Raw genomic sequence first — 22800 nt, forward strand, 5'->3', positions numbered from 1 at the left:
GTCCTGCCCGTTAACTGTGTGTGTGTGTGTGTGTGTGCGCCTGTGGACTGGCAGGACATTTTCAAAAGGCTGCTTTGTGACGGAAGCAAAGTGGACATGGGATAGATAGATAGATAGATAGATAGATAGATAGATAGATAGATAGATAGATAGATAGATAGATAGATAGATAGATAGATAGATAGATAGATAGATAGATAGAAAGATAGATAGATACTTTATTATCTAATACAGAGGTGAGCCTTGAGAAAATGGGAAACTGAAAAGAGAAGGAAGAAAAGAGCAGGCGGGCAGTGGGGTGCAGAGGTCAAGGCGCTATGTCTTCATACACCAGGGTTAAGCTCTCACGTGTTCCTCTCTGAGTGGGCCACTTCACTGCTCTAAACAGTCATAACATGTCCCAGATGTGTAAGCCACCTTCACTGCCATTTGTAACATTAAAAAGAGAAGGTGGGGGAGCAGACCTCCAAAAGGGTAGCGTCCCCCAAGTGCTAATTTTAAGGCACACAGCCTGTCAATGACATGTAAATCTGATGCGGTTGGTCCTCCCTGTACTCCTCCCTCCCTCCCCGGGTCAGTTTGTTTTAATTAAACCAGTTCGGTCGGAGGCTCTGCTGCCATGTGGTTAGTGACCACCCTTGTGAGGTGGACTGGGCACACTGCCTTTCCATAATCCTTCTCCATCGTCCTCACCATATAGAAGGGCACCAGTGAGGACCAGGCTAGCTGTCCTCTCCATAGACTGCCCTCTAGTGGCTCAAAGAAAGTAAGCATTATGTTTACCCCTGGGAAAAGGAGCCCATTTTTTGAGAAGAAAAAACGTTATCACGGGTAACAGAAACGTGTCAAAACCAAAATGTCAACCAAAAGAACAGAAGGAGTGGTCCTTCAAGAGACTGGGACAGGCGAGTGCATGGCTACCTTTGATTTTTCCAAACGCTGCTCAGCATAGCAGTTTGTCTCAACGACTATTTCAGTCTTCAATAAAGAGTCGGAAGCTGTCCAGATAATCCTGACCCCTACAGACACCTTTACCCATAAACGGGAAACGGGAAGGTGCACGATGTGATGGAAACTGGGCATCAGCAAGCCCCAAAGCGCCAACACGAACACACACAGAGTCTCGGGTTCAAATAGAGGATGGTTGATTCCCCCATATTCCTTCTCACAATATTTTAAAGTAGTCTCTCTACAATCCACAAATCCTCTCTCCACCGCACTGCCCTCCTCCAGTTAAAAGTAAGTGTTGCCCTTCTTCCTCCCAGTTCCGACTCACCTGGACAAGGAAGTACAGTCTGTTTTATTGAGGTGCCAGGGTGACTGCCTGATGGAAGTACTTCCAGGTCATATAGAAGTCCCTATTGTAGGGAGCGCATATCCCATCAGCGCCCCCTTGTGGCACCCAGGGACCCCAGCGGGGGAACTACATTTCCCAGAATGCCTTATCTGTTCCAAACCGGGCACTGATATCTAGGGCCACTGACATCTAGTGTTCCTGGGGAGATAAAAAGATCCCAATGATGTCTTCTTCTATAGTGGTCTTTCTGTCCTTCACTTCCAGGTCTGGCTCCTTCCTCTCTGCTGGCTGGGATGCCCATCTGCCTATTTGGAGTCTCCTGTCCGGGTAAGAAACCATCCACTCCTCTGGTCGGGATGCCCATCCAAGGTGGCATTTACTTTTTTTTTTAACATTTTATTAATTTTATTAAATCCAAATAACATTCCATACAAGCAATGATTATCAGCCGTAGCATCAATCAAACACGAACACCGTTGAAAGTTGGCAGGTTGGACTCTTGGTCTGATGACCAATTCACACCATCATCACCGTCGCTCGATCGTCGCTCAGTTTGTTCTAACAATGGCTATTCAGATTTCTGCTGACACACCTTTTGTTCATCTTTGGAGGCTCCGCCCCACTCATGAATATTGATGAGTCACCACAGAGTGGCAGAATGACAGCCTTTTATTGGCCAACTGCCCTTACTGAAGGCTTGTGATCCAAGTCATTTTGCCTGAAGAAGGGGGGCCTGAGTTGCCTCGAAAGCTGGCATATTGTAATCTGTTGAGTTAGCCAAGTAAAGGGGTCATTTTGCTTGACGTCTCTTTGCATCCATACTGGCACAACACCCTGGTACTACACAGAGTGGCAGAATGCAGCATGATGTTATACAATATAATACAATACAATTTATTTGTGTATAGTAGCCCAAAATCACAAAAGGAGGGCCGCAATGGGCTTTAACTGGTCCTGCCTTTTGACAGTGACTCTCTAAGAAGACCAAGGAAAAACTCCCAAAAAAACAAAAAATGGAAAGGCAGTTCAAAGGGAGAGACCCCCCCCCCCAAGAAGACTGGGTATCAAAAAAAATAACGGGGGTCAATACAACACAATACACAGAACAGAACACAAGTCATCCTCAATACAATATGAGAGATATGACAAGTACAGAGCAGAATTGAACACTCGATGATATCCCATAATGGGATTCTGATTTGTTTAGAGAGTCCTGAAGACCTCGGCCATCAAGCCACCTCCCCCTACTGGCTATTCCACAGCTGAGACAGCCAATCCGATGACAGGACCCCTCTTACCCAACAACTCCTGCAATCCTCCATCAGAGCTGACTTTACCTTAGGTAGGCAAAACAACTTGGCAGGTGGGCACCAATTGGCCCATTTGAGTACCGAGAAGAGAAACAGAACAGGTGAGGAGGGTTAGTAACAAATTCTAACTGTCATGTTACTTTTGTTTTAGTGCTAATGACTGACAATAGAGATGTAGAGTTGATCAGCAGCTCTAGTCAGGGTGTGCTAAACTGAAGTTGGGAGTCATCTGAAGCTGAGACTGAAGGGGCATCTCTGGTTCCGAGAAGAGAAACAGAACAGGTGAGGGTTAGTAACAAATTATGACAATCATGTTACTTATGTTTTAGTACTAAGGACTAATAAGAGAGATGCAGTCTGTACAGTGTGACAGATAGGGGGCGCTGTTGTCCCCTTGAACCATCAGACCAGATGCCAGACACCTGATAAAAGTCCAAAATAATGACTTTATTATACTAATAATGTGCACAAGCACCTCCACCTCCACTATACTTAATAATAAATCAAATACACAATAATCACAATCCTCCACACATCCCAGCAGCTCACCCTTCCTCCTAATTCGACTCAACTCGCTGGGGTTTCCCATAGTCCTTTATAGTCCCTGACCCAGATGTGTTTCTCTCCTTCTGTCTATGTGACTTTGTAACACTTCCAGGTCAGGTGAAAACTCCTTTATCTTCAACCCGGAAGTACGTCATTTCTTCTGTCCTCGTGACTGGGACGTACTTCCAGGCTGTAGGGAAAATATTCCTTCAGCCTCCCTGCGGCGTCCTCTGGTGGCCCCCCCATGGTATCCAGCAGGGTTGCGAATAAAGACTCCATTGTCCACCTCCATGCACCTCCATGCTGCAGGGAGGGCTCCATCTGGCGGCCTGAGGGTATTGGCCGGGATGAATGGCCGGCCATATACCACAACAGCTAATCAGCAGCTCTAGTCAGGGTGTGCTAAACTGAAGTCATGAGATTTGAAAGCTGAGACCGAAGGGGCATCTCTTATATAAGATGGTCAAGATCTAACTATGCAACGTTTAATGTAATGCAAAGCAATAATTGCATAATTATATCTGGACCACCCTGTAGTAGCAGGCAGACCACTCCACAGTTTAGGGGCCCTGTATCTAAAAGCTCGACCTCCCACTGTTATTTTATGAATCCTTGGAATCAGAAGCAGACCAACATCTTGAGCTCTTAGTGTGCGCTCTGATTTGTAAGCCATGACAAGTTCTGACAAGTAAGCCGGGCCCTCGACCATTTAAGGCTTTATATGTTAAAAGGAGGATTTTGATAATCTGCCCTAAACTTAACCGGGAGCAGGTGTAACGACACTAGGACTGGAGTTATGTGTTTCTTGTTCTTTCTTGCAGCAGCATTTTGGATTAACTGGAAGCTGAATAAAGAACAGTTTGAACATCCGGTAAACACCGCATTGCAGTATTCAATCCTACTAGAAATAAAGGCAGGAATTAATTTCTCAGAATCCAGCTTATTTAGGAAACACCTTAATTTACCAACATTTTTAAGATGGACGAACCCTGATTTGTTCAACTTTGTAATATGACCTGCTAGAGTCAAAGAGAACTGTGGGCTGATTCAGCAAAATGAATGTCGATTCCAATTGAGTTAAATGATGACAGAATGTTGTTGCGATCAGCGTCATTCCCTCCAATGATTAACAGCTCTGTTTTATCGGGGTTTAAAGACAAGTAGCTCTTATCCATCCACTCCTTTAATTCATTTTCATAACTAATAAAAGACAACATTGGGGAAAGGTCATTTGATCTAAAAGAAAGATATAACTGCGTACAAGTGAACTTTAACAGGATGTCTTCTAATGATCTGATCCACTAGATGGCAGCAGAATGCTATGCTGAAGGTAATTGGGCTTAACGCTGTAAATCGGATCGTGACAGGTTTCCACGAGTCTCTCTCGGGATTAACCGTTTTTACATAAAATTTTAAGCCTGAGACAGTCAAGTCAAGTTGGGGAGCGTGCACTGGTACAGCGCATTGCCGCACCCACTACACGATGAAACAACTCGGGATCCCGGTTGGCAACCCCCCCAAGGCAGACACGCAGTCCAGTCCCACCCCTCTATCTGACACAGCCAGGTGTTACGTGGGTGACCTCTTGGCCTGGCCCAGTCACTCAGGTCCCCAACAATGAGGATCTTACGATCAGGATCGCCCTCAGGGAAATGCACCACATGGCTGTAGTGCCGTAACTGTCACTCCCTCACAATGCAGGTCATGTGCCTCATTAGGGACTCCATGAGCAACACAAAGTCAATCCAATGGTACCCAAGAATTTTCCGGAGAAACACAGTACCAGAGGAGTCCAGTCTTCGTCACAGGTCACTGGATAGCGTCCATGTCTCGCAACCATATAGTAAGACAGGAAGCACCAGGACTCTAAAGACTTGGACCTTCGTCCTTTTGCATAGATATCGGGAGCGCCACACACCTCTTTAAGGTGACCTCATGACCCCCCATGCTCTCCCAATCCGTCTACTGACTTCATAGGAAGAGTCACCAGAGTTTCATGAATGTCACTGCTGAGGTCAGTAAACCTCTCGATGAGGTCGACACTCACCACAGACAGACACACTGCTGATGGCCGTGCCCAAGAGGTCATTAAAGGCCTGGCTCTTTGGTTTTTATCAGGACCCTCACAAGCCCAGACACTCCGACTCTCGAGTGCCCCGATCAGAGCCTCCATTGACTCTGCGAAGATCACAGCATCGTCAGCAAAGTCAAGATCCGTGAATCTTTCTTCACCAATAGATTCCCCCCAGCCACTGAATCCCACAACCTTGCCCAACACACCCAGTCCATACAAGCATTGAACAGAATAGGAGCAGAACACACCCCTGACGAACTCCAGAATCAACTGGGATAAACGCAGAGGTCCCAGTACCAGTGTACAGGCCGGTCAGGATATCCAGCAACCTCGAGGGGATCCCGCAAACCCTCAGGATGTCCCACAGGGCAGCTCGATCAACTGAGTCGAACGCTTTACGAAAATCGACAAAGGCTGCAAAGAAACTGAGACAGGGTGAAGGAGATTAATTGGAGCTAAATGATTGATTAGCATGTCCCAACTTTGTGATGGTAGTGCCCCCTGGTGGCTGCAGGTGCCAGCCCTCAATCGTGTTAACCCTTACACAGTATGAGGACTATGACACCATTTATTTGCTGGTGGGGAAACTTTAATTGTGTTCAGTAATAGCAGTAGTAGACATTATATGGGCAAAAAGCAAAATACCCCTGCATTACCCAATCCCGGCTTAATCCTGAGCAGGGTTGAGGGGGGCTGCAGCCTACTTTAGCTAATACAAGGGAGCCAGGCAGAGTGGAAGAACACTCCCAAACGGGACCATTTGGCATCAGCCATCCACCCAACCTGCATGTGTTTGGACTGTGGGAGCAGAGCCATGCAGACACGGGGAGAACCTGCAAACTCCACACATGGAGGAGGACGATGGGATGTGAATCCAGGTCCCTTAACCGCGAGGTGCGAACACCACCGCTGTGCCACCCACAGAATGCAATATTCATGCAAACTCATCCCATAAGGACAAAAAAAAAATCAAATCAAGGCATTAACAAGGCGGTCCAATGAATACCCAACAGACTCGGGCAGCCCTGCCACCCAAAGTGACAGTACGTCCTAACCGAGTGATGGTGCAGGAGAACGTCTGCAGTGAGATGGTTTGAATGTGCTGCACCCCCACCCAAATCTGCTCCCTTCTGCCCCCTAGTGGCCCTTTACTCTCACTCAGCCTCTCATTCCTGCCACCCTTTTGACTATTCAGACCTACTGATTGTGGCCCCTGTCCAAAATCCTCATCTTACTAAGGGAAGTCAAGATACTCTAATGACTTTATTTTTTTAAAGTCTTTGGGAAGTGGTGCGCAGTCAGCATTAAAACGAGCCGCTTCTTCCTCCACAGTGAGGATGAACGTTTGTGGGATTGTTTATGTATGGCGTCGTTGGGAAATTAGCTGAAGTTTAATGAAAAAATGTGGGATAAGGGTTAGTAAAGTAGATGAATGGTCAGAGACTGCTGACTAAACCGCCGTCTCTACCAAAGGGCTGCCGCTGCGTTCACGGATATTTGTTATTTTCTGGAGCAAAACTGAACCCGAATGAAGACGGGGCCGTCCATACGCTTTTGATATTAAATACGCTTTCCAGGAATTGCAATTGATTGTTTGCAGGCAGACAGCAGCATGTCTCTAATCCCCTTTGGGCTTGTGTGGAAGCGATTTCCATAACACAATTGTTATTTGCTGTTTCGTGTTAAATTTCATTATTAATTTTTTTTTTTTATAATAATCTGGATCAGAAGGTAATGGAGTGATGAAAGGCCAAAATTTGAGCCAACAATAAGAGTCATTCACCCCTGGATGTGACCTTCTGGATGAGGAACACAACTTCCATAAAACAGGTAATAAAATCTTGTCCTAGAATTGGTGCTGGCTGGGATTGGCTCCAGCAGACCCCCGTGACCCTGTGTTCGGATTCAGCGGGTTGGAAAATGGATGGATGGATGGATGCTTTACAGTCATGGGTGACTGCCACATCTACATTGAGACCACTAGGTGGGGTAACGCCGGACACAACACGGTAGACACAAGTCCCAGGTTCACACGACCTTACATTAAATAGCATACCTTGTAGTGCCTTCATCTTGGTCTTCATAATCAGCAGCACAATTCCAGTTCTCTTCCTCTTCTCTCCCCCTAGCAAGACTCACCCCCCCACTTTCCAATTTCAAAGAAGGTGGCTTCCTGTATGCCAGGGGTACCTCCTGTAACACGGCCTTGCATGTCAGAAGTCCCCCCACCCCCCTAAAAAAAAGTGGTAGTATTCCCTTGCAGCGCACCAAAGCACCCCAACAGAGCTGCCCATCAGGACTACAGCCCCCCAATATGCCCTGCGGGGGTACAAATTGGGAGTTTGGAAGATAATGACAATGATAAAGGTTTGGGGTCCTTGGATTGCAACGGAAATAAAAAATCAAACCAACAAGGGAAGCTCGGACATGAGTTCAGAAGAAGACAGGTCCAGGTGAACGGATGTCATGCGTGATGTCAGCGACGTCCTATCTGTCAATCATCCGAGGGCGGAAGAGAGAAAGGCATTAAAGCAGAGTGCCAACCCCTGGTGTGGTGGTACAATTACAGTCACTAGAGCCCTTCGACTGTCCCCTTTGCTCATGAGCCTGACAGAGTTCCACCAGAGTGATCCTGTCACCCTGTGTATGGGGGGTATATATAGAAATAGTGTCCCTCTGTCCTTCCATTATTCTGACTCCCCAGCTGGGATTTGGACTGGAAACCAACCCAGCCGGGCCGCACGTCCATCCAAATGTCCTCCCAGTTGAGGAAGACACCACAATCCATCCACTACAGCACTTAAAAGTATTTTTATTGTGCCTCTCATTCCTGCCATCCTTTTGACTATTCAGACCTACTGATTGTGGCCCCTGTCCAAAATCCTCACCATATTGTGTTACTTGATCATGGGGTTTCTTGGAAGAGTTTTGACAGTGAGAAAGGCACTATATAAATATTAACGTGTTTGTCTGACACGTCTGTCCAAAGCGTCTTATGAACATTGCAGATACCACTGATGACATTTCTGTTGTTTTTCCCACTTCAAGCACTGGCAGTTGATGTGACTTGCTCGTGGTCACATGGTGTCAGCAGTGGGATTTCAGCCCACAACCTCAGTTTCGGAAGTCTAAAGCCTTATCCATTATGCCAAAGAGAGGGTCCTGTTATAGAGGTGGGCTGTGGGAAAGAGTCAGAGGGCTGACATATACCCCCGGCACACAACCCTTCTGTAGTCCCCCAAAGGGAGCTGCCTAATGACCCTCAAATCCCAGAATGAGTGTCGAGGAAGCTATAGTTGTAACCTGAGGGTATCAGATAGACACAACACAGAAAAAAACGTACCCGATCCCCTCGGGACCTACCTGTGTGGGATATCAGGTCCATGTGTAATGCAGACCATGGAGAGACAGGCACCCCCAGCCTTGGAGATGCCTTCCTCAGTGGAGAAAGCAGAATAATGGAAGCACCATCTACCAAGGTAAATGCATACCCGTGGCTCTGCTCCCTTTTGGAAACCCAGAAGGCTGCATAGATAGGTGTGCCTGTGGACGGAGTTACTGGAAAGAGACCACCTATCACCTTGGGGCTCCATCTGACTTTTAAGAGCTTCTGGGCTATTCATTTGGAAGTACCTGAGGGTCCAGCGCTAAAGGGACTGAACTCTCCCGCACTCCATTCACCGACGGAAATCAGGTCACCTTGGAACACCATGACACTCTGCCAAGTTATTCATTTTCTTTATTATCAGGCCAGGTCCTTAACTCTGTGCCCCCACCCTAGTCACCTACCTGTATGGCCCACCAGTCAGCCCATTGTGGTGCACCCATTCCTGCTCATATCTGCCATCTCTTATTCAGTTTACTGGGCTCAGGACTGACAGGGCTCCACAATCTGCTCATTCCCATCATCTCCAAGTCTCCCGCCCCGACATTCCTTGACATCACCATGCCACTGCTGTGGTCCTGAACACTCCAGCACTCCGTTCACCGATGTCCTCAGGCCACTTTTGGACCCGCATGATGCTCATTTACCCACTGGTCACCCCATTCTGCTGCATTTCAGGCTTCTCATTCCTGTCATCTCTTATTCAAAGTTCTGAACTCTCCAGCACAACTTCCACCAATGCTACTGGGCCAGTTCTGAACCCAAAGACGGTCCTTAACCCTGTGGTGACACCCCAGTTATTTACCTGCATGGCCCACCAGTCAGCGCAACCTGCTGCTCCACAATCTTATCATTCCTGTCATCTTCAATGGCATTTGTTCAGCTTAGGACTGAAGTCTCCAGCCCCCTAATTCCTTGATGTGTCTCGGTCACTTTTGAACCCCATGTCCACTCTACCAAGTTATCCATTTTGAGTTCTGTGCCACCCCAGTCGCTTATCTGTACGGCCCACCAGTCAGCTCTTTTTGGTGCTCCTATTCTTATTCGATGTCCTGGGCTCAGGACTGAACTCTCCAGCCCCCCGTTCCTTGATGTCCTCAGGCCACCATTTAACCCTAGACATTCATTTACTGCTGTGGTCCACCACTGAGCCCATTCTGCTGCTCCACAATCTTCTCATACTCAACGTGCAGTGTTGAGGACTGAACTCTCCAGCCCCCCCATTCCATGATGTGTTTTGGTCACATTTGAACCCTCTGACCACTCTACCTAGTTATTCATTTCTTCTGTAGCAGGCCCAGTCCGTAACTCTGTGCCCCCCACCCCAGTCACTTATCTGTAGGGCCCACCAATCAGCCTGTTTTGGTGCTCCCATTCCTGCTCTTGTGTCTCATCTCTGGGCTCAGGACTGAACTGTCCAGCACCCCCCCCAACCCCCCTATTCCTTGATGTCCTCAGGCCACTGTTTAACCCTAGACATTCATTCCTGTCATGTGAAAATGTTCAAGAATGAACCCCCCCCCCCCCCATTTCTCCATCCATTGCTGTTTTCAGTCCACTTTTGAACCCATGACCACTCTATCAAATTATTCATTTCTTCTGTAGCAGGCCTTAACTCTGTGCCCCCACCCCAGTCACCTACCTGTATGGCCCACCAGTCAGCCCATTGTGGTGCACCCATTTCTGCTCATATCTGCCATCTCTTATTCAGTTTACTGGGCTCAGGACTGAACTCTCCAGCACCCCATTCACTGACGTCCTCAGGCCACCTTTGAACAGCCATGTGAATTTCCCATTGGGATTAATAAAGTATCTATCTATCTATCTATCTATCTATCTATCTATCTATCTATCTATCTATCTATCTATCTATCTATCTATCTATCTATCTATCTATCTATCTATCTATCTATCTATCTATCTATCTATCTATCTATCTATGACACTCGTTTACTTGTATGGCCCACCACTGAGCCCATTCTGCTGCTCCACTATCTTCTCAGTCTTGATATGCAGGGTTGAGTCTCCAGCCCCCCATTCCATGATGTGTTTGGGTCATCTTTGAACCCCATGAGCACTCTGCCAAATTATTAATTTCTTCTGCAGCAGGCCCAGTCCTTAACTCTGTGCCCCCACCCCAGTCACCTACCTGTATGTCCCACCCTGCTGCTCCACAATCTTCTCATTCCCATCATCTCCAAGTCTCCAGCCCCACCATTCCTTGATGTCCCCAGGCCACTTAGCTAATCCTGCTACTCTCTGCCATGTGAAAGAGTTCAGGACTGAACGCCAGCGATCCCCAAACTCCCCCCCACACCACCATTTCTCCATCCATTGATGTTCTCAGTCCACTTCTGGACCCTTGGATGCTCATTCGTTTAACTCTGTCCCACCCCAGCTATGACTCAGCCCCAGGCCTGCTTTGTGGTCCCAGCATTTCTCCATTGAGGCTTCACATCCCCCCCCTTTAAAGTGGTACAAAATGTTGTCACGGATTTGAGCCCCCCCAACTCCCCACTCAATGTCTGGGTTGAGTTTGAAAGTACTGAGAGCTTCGCTCCGACTGAATGTCCTCCTGAGACCCCGTAGTTAATAATAATAATAATAATACATTTTATTTATATAGTGCCTTTCCCATGCTCAAGGCGCTTCACAGAGTCTCAGAAATGGTGAATTTGGCTCGGCCCCATCCTGTAGCCATTAGCCCCGGGCCTTTCTGACTAAGCATTTCAAACGTGTTGTGGCTTCAGCACTGGACCTGTCATCTGAGAGGAGTTCGAAGAAGAAGAAGACACAGGAGGAGGAGGAGGAGGAGTGAAAGTGTGCAGGTTGGATGGTTTCAGGCCTGCCTGCCAAGTCTCCACAGCTGATTCCAAGGCTATGTGAGGACAGAGGGCAGAGCCGGAGCCGCGGCTGACTTCAGCGTCTTCGTGCCGAGGTTGTGCATGGACTGTTCCCAGGGCTGCAGCTGCTAACCTCATTCAGCGGAGCACCTCGCCATAAATTACGCAAATGGTTTTCTGCTGTCTTCAGATGATAGAGAAGCTGGGCTGCACTTTTTTGCTTGGCACTTGCAGCAGGTAACTGGTATTGCGTGAGGTTTGCTTGGTGCAATACTGGAGCTCTAAGCCGTCGTATCATGATGCCTGTGAGGGGGGGTTTGACCCGGAGCCAATGACAGCTGCAGGGAGCCAAAGGGAGGAACTACTAGGGAACAGGCCTGAAGGCATCAGACAGGCCACAAAAACCAGATGTAGGCCGGGGCCTAAAACGTTCATGTTGTTCAGGTTCAGGCCAATAAACAGCAATGGGAGAAGGGGAACCGTGGAACAGCCCTGGACCTTCTGTACCACACCAAGGCAGTTATGAACAACACCTGATTCATCCCGGGCATCAAAGATGCCCAAAGAGCCTACGGGTGCTCATTTAAATCAAGGCTGACTTTGACCTCCTAATGGATTAATCTTCATGCGTGGCACGTATTGGTCAGTGCAGGCAGCCTAGGAGTGTATTGTGGGAAACTCTTACTTTGAAATGCTCAGTGTGGGTGGCCAAGTATGTCCATCTCATTAGGTTGCTGTCCACAGTTAGGGGTCTCTTGTCAAGAATTGTGAGGCACATGACACCGTAACTCTGTAAGAGTTGACACAATTAAAGAGGGACCACCCTGCATCTCCTTATTTTGTCCAATCCATCCATCCATCCATCCCTCCATCCATCCATCCATCCATCCATCTTCCCAACCTGCCTATCCAGGGTATCCCAGAAAGCTTGGGGAGCAAAGCAGGAACAACACCAGGACAGGCCACCAATCTATTGTAGAGCAAACACACACAGACACACAACCACACGCACAGACACACACACACACACACACACACACACACACACACTATTATAAACACACACACACACATGCACATACACACACACTCATACATACACCCCCCTTGCACACACAAACACCCCCCCCCACACACACATACGCACACCCCCACACATGCACACACACACACACGCACATACATACACCCCCACACACACACTCACTCACTCACGCATACACCCCCCCAGACACATACACACGCACACCCCCCCCACACACACACACACCCACACCCCCCATAATCTCCTGTCCCCTAACCTGCATCACCATGGGTGCTCTTCCCAGGTCATCCCTGTAATTGTTCTCCCAGACAGACAGACAGACAGACCACTAATGGTCCTGCCGCACTGACAGCATGTTGCATAAGGATGGAGCCAACCCTGGATGGGATGCCAGCCTATTAGAGCAGCCACTCCTGGTCACAAACTGGTGGCAATCAGTTTCACTTGCACCTCTATAAGATCTGTGATGGGGGTCTAGAACATGGAGAGAATATGTAGGTGGGAACAGGGAGAACACTCAGCCACCACACAGATTATGAATCAAAATGAGGTCTTAAGAACTGGTTGTATGAGAAATTTCAGTATAATGCTCATCCTGCAGGTGGCACTGCCGCACCCAACTGCCACTTTCTTCCAATGAGCAGTGTCTCCCTCACACCATACCTACTACCAGGGCCGGTGCCACCATAGAAGGTGCCGATTCTAAGGTGGGGTGGGTTAGATACCAAGCAGTTGGCTGGTGCACTACAGTAAGCGTGACTGGCACTTTCCATACTTTGTATTTTTAAACTTAAGTATTGATTCATGTATTCAAATTTCAGCTGTGAATGCCCATTACATGCAGGTGGATTCACTCTCAAAGGCACTATATATATAAAAAACTTAATTTGTGGTGACAAAGTGAAACTGCTTGGCATTTTTTGCACTTTGTTTCTATATTTTCAGGATTTTGGTTTAACAATTGGAATTATAGAACTGAATGCCCTTAATGTCAAGGCAGTAATTTCTGAAAGGCACAATATACTGAAAAACTGAATGATTAAAAATGAAAAATTAAAGCATCAACTTACAACCAGCTATGTCTCTGTCCTACCCTGCTCATCTGATGTGATTTGCTTTGGGGCGCCATGAAAGGCGCTATATAAAGCAGAAATCTTGGTAATGGAGGAGCAATTACTCATGACTATTGTTTCTAATTTTTTAGCTATAATAATTTTATGAATTCAAACTTCACACACCCTTTACGTTATGAAAGGCACTATAAACTGAAAAAACGACGGACTAAATAAAAAGTTTAAAACATAGAGGTTTAACGCGCATTTTCAATATGCCAGCCTGTTCTCCATTTCCAACAATTTTTTGCTATGAGTAGTTATGAAAATCGCTATATAAAATAAACATTGAACCGCGGTGACAAACTAAAAAATCATAAAAAAAATTTTAGTTAAAAAAAGTTTATTTATCTGACCATATGATATTGTTTAATTCATTCAGATTTTAGCAGAATTGAGGCATTAAGCTCCAATGGGACTCTATAAAGAAAAACAGATGGAAAAAGAAAGAGTTTACAACACAGACGTCTCTATGTGAATGCCATCCTGTTAAAGTAAATATTGAAAGATGGTGACCAAGCAAAAATTCATACAAACCTTTGCACTTTGTTTTATCTAGCTATGATATTGTTCCGTTAATTCAGATTTCAGCAGAACTGGTGCATTACACCGTGAAAGGCACAATGTCAAGAAAAACGGACTGATTAAAACAAAGACATCTCCATCAGAATGCCATTCTGTTCGCCGTTTCCAGCGTTTGTTATGTTTATAGGAGCTGTGAAAGGCGCCATATAAGCGAGAAACTGAAGTGCAGCCACAAAGTAAAACTGACCAACAACTTTTTAGAACGCTTCACACCGAGTCCCTTCTGCTCAAATATTAGAAATAAGAAGACCTCATTTGCACCCACCTCTCCACTCTCGAGTTTTAAACAAACTAAATGGAGAGGAGTGAGGCGGGCGGCTTTAGCTTATGAAGAGGCCGAACAGTCAACGGCGGCCGAGTCAGCCGAGCAGATGCACCGCGTCAGCCACCGCAGCAGCGAGCGCCGAGCCAAAGCCGCGTCAGCCGCGTCAGCCGTTTACTTTACAAAAGAACACTGCGAGCTGGTGACGTCAGCCGGGGAGAGAGCCAATCAGCCGCAGCGCCGCTCGGCATCTGACCAGCAGGAACGGGCGTCCAGGTGTGACCAGCTGGGGGGAACTGCTCTGCCAGTGGGGGCGCTGCGGCTGGCTTAGTAGTAAACCTATCTATCTATCTATCTATCTATCTATCTATCTATCTATCTATCTATCTATCTATCTATCTATCTATCTGTTCTAAGAGCGTCTTTAAAAAAAACTAATTTCCTCTTCGGGACAGGACACATGAAGTTCTTTATTCGCGTGACTCACTGTGTACTCGATGTCCGTTCTCTCCTCTTGCAAGTCTAATTAATTGTTATAGGATTTGCGTTGGCAAACCCGCTATAAAGAGCGGCCGTATTATTTATTAACTTGACGGCAATAAGCTCGCCAGATGTGAAGATCTTGAAGCGCCTTCTTAGACTTTTGTTTTTCTTTCCTTCGCGTTTGTTTTAACTTCTTTGAATTTCTGCTCTTTATGTTGCTGTCCCAGGAAGCTCAGAAAGGCACCATACAGCCGAACACTGGTCTATTAAATAAAGAGTTTATAACATAGACCTTAAACCAGCATTGTCCGCAGGCCATCTTGTTTTTCATTTCGAGCAATTACTTCCTTGGCAGAGCTATGAAAGGCGCTATATATAAAACAAAAACTGAAGCATTGAGACACAATGAAAATTGGTCACCACTTTTGAACTTTCTTTTTAAGCTATGATATTGTTTTAAAAACTGGAATTTTGCAAAGTTGAGGCGGTCAGTCCTGCAAGGCACTATATGAATAAAAAGTCAGTCATTCAGTCATTATCCAACCCACTATATCCTAACACAGGGTCACGGGAGTCTGCTGATGCCAATCCAAGCCAACACAGGGTGCAAGTCTATCTATCTATCTATCTATCTATCTATCTATCTATCTATCTATCTATCTATCTATCTATCTATCTATCTATCTATCTATCTATTATATAGTGCCTTTCACTCTATCTATCTATCTATCTATCTATCTATCTATCTATCTATCTATCTATCTATCTATTATATAGTGCCTTTCACTCTATCTATCTATCTATCTATCTATCTATCTATCTATCTATCTATCTATCTATCTATCTATCTATCTATCTATTATATAGTGCCTTTCACTCGATCTATCTATCTATCTATCTATCTATCTATCTATCTATCTATCTATCTATCTATCTATCTATCTATCTATCTATTATATAGTGCCTTTCACTCGATCTATCTATCTATCTATCTATCTATCTATCTATCTATCTATCTATCTATCTATCTATCTATCTATCTATCTAACATATAGTGCCTTTCACTCTATCTATCTATCTATCTATCTATCTATCTATCTATCTATCTATCTATCTATCTATCATATAGTGCCTTTCACTCTATCTATCTATCTATCTATCTATCTATCTATCTATCTATCTATCTATCTATCTATCTATCTATCTATCTATCTATCTATCTATCTATCTATCAGGTACAGTGGATGCCATTACTAATCTCACTTACATAAACATATGGACTTAGATATCAGACAGGAGTTGCCAACTTTGTGTGGAAATGAATCCATATGCATTTCTGGTATGAAGAAAAGGCGCTATATACCAGCTTGATAATTGCTTGCTTATTATAACATTCTTCATTATTGATACGCTCTGCATGGACTGTGGAAGTCTCTCCAGTCACGTTCATGAACATCGATCCATTTAAGCCATCATTAAACACTTTGAGGTGGTAATCTCCGGGACAGGCACCTGCACATTGGTAACAATGGCCCTTCAGGGGAGTGACAAAAGGGACAAGTGTCCTCTCACAGGCGTCACGGTCACCTTCTTACCGCCACAATTCCTGTCCTCCTGTCCTCTTTTTTTGGCTTGCTCTGTCACTGCCAGGTCCAAACTTCCAGACTGGTGGCAGAGTCCCCCTTAACTGGGTACTGTCCAGCGGCAATGCTCCTGTCATTCCTTCTGGGATCAGGTTTAGGCTAACAACTACATTTCCCAGAATCCTTTAAGGTAACTGAGGCTCCTTTAAATAATTCCTGTGTTTTGTGCCATTTCTTCTTTTTTTGTTTATGTCCTCTTGGCTGTAAGTACAGCAGACGCCATTACAAATCTCCCATCCATAAATTTAGGGACTTAGAGATTAGAAATAAATTGTGGACGTTGCATGGAAATGAGTCCATAGGTTTTTCTGGTCAGAATTAAAGGCGCTATATAACAGCTGTGATTGGCTGACTGCTGTAGCCCCCTTGGTTATTGCGGCACTGACTGTTCAAACGCCTCTGATTGGACTCACGTGCGTCTTTCCAGTTTGAGGTGGGAATCTCCAGGACTGGCAGTACATAAAATAAGAGCTACGTGCAAATGTAGGTCACATCTGCTAAAAGCTCGGCTTTAATTCCAATTCATTCCAGACCCTAAGAGGGCTCAGTCTGAACCTATAACACACACACACACACCCGCCCCCGACCCCCGGTTCAGCCGCAGATGCTGTAGGTGCACACGGCTGTGTGGGAGTCCACTTGTTGCCAACAGGCTCTGTTCCTGGGACGACGCGTCTACTGGCTCTTACGTAACGGTCCTGGGCCCCGCTTCTGGCTCAATCCGGTCCTGACTCACACACGAGGCCTGATGAGGAGAACAGAGTGGAAAAAAAAATAAGAACGGGGAAGCGAATCTGACGGCAACGTTGTCCTCGTCACGTGGTGAGGATCAGAAAACGAGCGGCGAGAAAAGTGGATCGAGTCGACAGTTTTAGCAGCACGGGATGAGTAAGCCGAACAGGACGGCAGCCCAGCCAAGTCCGAGCTCCGTAAACAGCAAGTCCCTAGGAACGTGCTGAACTTGTGTGGTCGACACACGGCGAAGGAACGGGCGTCAAGGATCTGCCGAAGAAACCGGCTTGAGCTGGAGAGGTCGGAGCAAACGCGAGACGTAAAGTCGGCGTAACGGGCGAGCGGAACAGAAAGCAGGCAGTTCATCGGCATGGGGCTTCTAGAGCAGGGCGGCCCCGCACACTCGCACAGCAATCGAGGCCGATCAGAAGATAATCAGCCAGTCCGCCGGTCATCGAGCCGGTGTTGTCGCCACAACATTGGAAAAATAACAAGAGAGATCCACTGTCAATCAATCGATCAATCAATCAATCAATCGCTCACTTTGAATGAAGTGATTTTCACAGTAAAGTCTATAATGAAATCCATCCAGCCAGCTATATCCTAACTACAGGGTCACGGGGGTCTGCTGGGGCCAATCCCAGCCAACACAGGGCGCAAGTCAGGAAACAAACCCCGGGCAGGGCGCCAGCCCACCGCAGGGCACACACACCAAGCACGCACACGGGACAATTTAATATCGCTAATCCACCTAACCTGCATGTCTTTGGACTGTGGGAGGAAACCCACGCAGACACGAGGAGAACATGCAAACTCCACACAGGGAGGACCCGGGAAGCAAACCCGGGTCTCCTAACTGCAAGGCAGCAGCGCTACCCACTGCGCCACCCTATAATAAAATCCTTTACAAAATAAAAATGCAAAACAAAGCAAACAAAAATTTAAAGTCAGTGTGGGAGTTGTCAAAAGCGTGTACATAACAAATAATAATAATAATAATAATAATAATAATAATAATAATAATAATAATAGAGATCTACAACAGAAAATAAAATTAACACATTAATCAAATCATCTGTCTGTAGGATTCTCCGTTGGAAGCTGCATGATAAAATTCTTGACAAAACTAATACACAATGCAAAGAAAAGCAACATACCAAGATGGATTAAATGATAATATTTAAACCAAAAAATCTGAAGGAAGTGTTTTTCACAGCAAAGTCTATAATGAAATCCTTTACAAAAAAAAAAAATGCAATACAAAGCAAACAAAAATTCAAAGTCCGTCTGGGAGTCGTCAAAAGCTGTAGAAAACAAAGAAAATAATAATATCAAGAGAGATCTACAACAGAAAATAGTAATATTAATCCATTGATCAAGTCATCTGTGCTTGTTATGTAGGGTTCTCTATAGCATGGTCCATGATAAAATTCTTGACAAAACTAATACGCAATGCAAAGAAAAACAACATACCAAGATGGATTAAAAGACTAATATTTAAACCAATCAATTAATCAATCAATCAATCAATCAATCAATCAATTTTTATCATGTCCGCCAGTATTTTTAACAAAAGCTATACATTTTTCATAACAAAAAACATAAACAAATAAGAAGAGAGATCCACAGCAGAAGATAATTAAATATTCAATCAATCAATCAATCAATCTGTATTGTTTTTCACAGCAAGCTCTATAATTAAATTCAATAAAGAAAACAAGAACAAAATACAAAGCATACCAAAATGCCATTCAGATCAGAAAACATCAATCAATCAATCATAGTAACAGGACAGGATATAATAAACCAGTTACTCTGATTTTGCATGTATGGTTTTGCACAGTAGACATCTTGTGTGTTTTGCTTACACTGGTAAGAAGCTCACAAAAGTAAAAACAAAAAAACGCTCAAACTTCAATTTAAGACCCCAGGTCTGGGAATCCCGGGTTCAAGTCAAGGTTCCAGTCATTGTCCATGTGGTGTTCACAAATTGGTCCCTTTTTCTTTTAGTGGCAGTAACGGTGAACTACGGTGAATGATTAGCAAAGATCATTGTGAAGAAGTTCACAGAGCAGAGGTGCTAAAACACAGCAGATTACCTTCCATCCTACTTCACAGGTCTGGCCTCCTCCGGTTCAAGACCTGTTCCTAGTCATTTTCCATGAGTCAATTGGATGTTTTCCCCTGGTTTGCACAGCTTTTCCTCCCAGTAATCCCTCCAACAGATGGTGCATCACAAACATGTGTAGTAACAAAATGCATCACATTTGTCATTCCAAAAGATGGCACAATATAAACATTTAAAATAATAAAATGCATCACATCTCTAATTCCAACATATGATGTGGCACAAACATTTGTAATAAGAAAATGCATTGTTTCTGTCATTCCAACAGGTGGTACGTCTTTCTAGTTTTCAAAGATTGGTTGGCTCTTCCAAACTGGCCCCCATATGAGTGGGCCTTGCAATGGACTGGCAGTCCTTCCAGTCAAGTCAAGTCAGTGTTGTCTCCCGGTGTGGAATGGTGGCCCTGATGGGCATGAAAATGTTACTTTATGCTGTCATCTATAGGACTACTTATACTGAGATTTGTGAAAGAGATGAAGTGCAGTCCAGTGTCCAATTGTCCTACAAGTGAACGGCACTTCTGCCCAGGGTTAGTTCATGCCCAGTGCTGCAAGCATATGCTCCAGTACTCTAAATAACTAGTGCAACTTAACAGCGAGTTTGCACAAGGGTTTGCTGTTCAACAGGCCAGCCCAAACATTTGCAGTAGTAAAGCACATTGCATTTATCATTCCAACAGATGGCGCATCACAAACATTTATAATATTAAAACTGATTGGATTTGTCATTTCAACAGATGGAGCTCCACAAACATTTATAGTAGTAAAACTCATTGCATTTACCATTCCAACAGATGGTGCATCCCAAACATTTATAGTATTAAAACTGATTGGATTTGTCATTCCAACAGATGGCACATCACAAACATTTATAGTATTAAAACTTCATCCATCCATCCATCCATTGTCTCCCGCTTATCCGAGGTCGGGTCGCGGGGGCAGCAGCTTGAGCAGAGATGCCCAGACTTCCCTCTCCCCAGCCACTTCTTCTAGCTCTTCCGGGAGAATCCCAAGGCATTCCCTGGCCAGCCGGGAGACATAGTCCCTCCAGCGTGTCCTGGGTCTTCCCCGGGGCCTCCTCCCGGCTGGACGTGCCCAGAACACCTCACCAGGGAGGCGTCCAGGAGGCATCCTGATCAGATGCCCGAGCCACCTCATCTGACTCCTCTCGATGCGGAGGAGCAGCGGCTCTACTCTGAGCCCCTCCCGGATGACTGAGCTTCTCTCCCTATCTTTAAGGGAAAGCCCAGACACCCTACGGAGGAAACTCATTTCAGCCGCTTGTATTCGCGATCTCGTTCTTTCGGTCACTACCCATAGCTCATGACCATAGGTGAGGGTAGGAACATAGATCGACTGGTAAATTGAGAGCTTTGCCTTGCGGCTCAGCTCCTTTTTCACCACGACAGACCGATGCAACGCCCACATTACTGCGGACGCCGCACCGATCCGCCTGTCGATCTCACGCTCCATTCTTCCCTCACTCATGAACAAGACCCCGAGATACTTGAACTCCTCCACTTGGGCAGGATCTCGCTACCAACCCTGAGAGGGCACTCCACCCTTTTCCGGCTGAGGACCATGGTCTCGGATTTGGAGGTGCTGATTCTCATCCCAGCCGCTTCACACTCGGCTGCGAACCGATCCAGAGAGAGCTGAAGATCACGGCCTGATGAAGGACACAGGACAACATCATCTGCAAAAAGCAGTGACCCAATCCTGACCCCACCAAACCGGACCCCCCTCAATGCCCTGGCTGCGCCTAGAAATTCTGTCCATAAAAGTTATGAACAGAATCGGTGACAAAGGGCAGCCCTGGCAGAGTCCGACTCTCACTGGAAACGGGTTCGACTTACTGCCGGCAATGCGGACCAAGCTCTGGCACTGATCGTACAGGGACTGAACAGCCCTTATCAGGGGGTCTGGTACCCCATACTCTCGCAGCACCCCCCACAGGATTCCCCGAGGGACACGGTCGAATGCCTTTTCTAAGTCCACAAAACACATGTAGACTGGTTAAGTAAACTCCCATGCACCCTCCAGGACCCTGCTAAGGGTGTAGAGCTGGTCACTGTTCCGCGACCAGGACGAAAACCACACTGTTCCTCCTGAATCCGAGGCTCGACTATCCGACGGACCCTCCTCTCCAGGACCCCTGAATAGACTTTTCCAGGGAGGCTGAGGAGTGTGATCCCTCTGTAGTTGGAACACACCCTCCGATCCCCCTTCTTAAAGAGGGGGACCACCACCCCGGTCTGCCAATCCAGAGGCACTGTCCCTGATGTCCATGCGATGTTGCAGAGGCGTGTCAACCAAGACAGTCCTACAACATCCAGAGCCTTGAGGAACTCCGGGCGTATCTCATCCACCCCCGGGGCCCTGCCACCAAAGAGTTTTTTGACCACCTCGGTGACCTCAGTCCCAGAGATGGGGGAGCCCACCTCTGAGTCCCCAGGCTCTGCTTCCTCATTGGAAGGCATGTTAGTGGGATTGAGGAGGTCTTCGAAGTATTCCCCCCACAGACCCACAACGTCCCGAGTCAAGGTCAACAGCGCACCATCCCCACCATATACAGTGTTGACACTGCACTGCTTCCCCCTCCTGAGATGCCGGATGGTGGACCAGAATCTCCTCGAAGCCGTCCGAAAGTCGTTCTCCATGGCCTCCCCCAAACTCCTCCCACGCCCGAGTTTTTGCCTCAGCAACCACCAAAGCCGCATTCCGCTTGGCCTGCCGGTACCTATCAGCTGCCTCCGGGGTCCCACAGGACAAAAGGGTCCTGTAGGACTCCTTCTTCAGCTTGACGGCATCCTTCACCGCCGGTGTCCACCAACGGGTTCGGGGATTGCCGCCACGACAGGCACCGACCACCTTACGGCCACAGCTCCGGTCAGCTGCCTCAACAATAGAGGCACGGAACATGGCCCATTCGGACTCAATGTCCCCCACCTCCCTCGGGATGTGGTCGAAGTTCTACCGGAGGTGGGAGTTGAAGCTACTTCTGACAGGGGGCTCTGCCAGATGTTCCCAGCAGACCCTCACAACACGTTTGGGCCTACCACGCCTGACCGGCATCCTCCCCCACCATCGAAGCCAACTCACCACCAGGTGGTGATCAGTTGACAGCTCCGCCCCTCTCTTCACCCGAGTGTCCAAGACATGTGGCCGCAAGTCCGACGACACGACCACAAAGTCGATCATCGAACTGAGGCCTAGGGTGTCCTGGTGCCAAGTGCACATATGAACACCCCTATGCTTGAACATGGTGTTCGTTATGGACAATCCGTGACGAGCACAGAAGTCCAATAACAAAACACCGCTCGGGTTCAGATCAGGGGGGCCATTCCTCCCAATCA

This window comes from Erpetoichthys calabaricus, chromosome 4, assembly GCF_900747795.2.
Source record: "Erpetoichthys calabaricus chromosome 4, fErpCal1.3, whole genome shotgun sequence".
In the NCBI taxonomy this organism is placed as follows: Eukaryota; Metazoa; Chordata; class Cladistia; order Polypteriformes; family Polypteridae; genus Erpetoichthys; species Erpetoichthys calabaricus.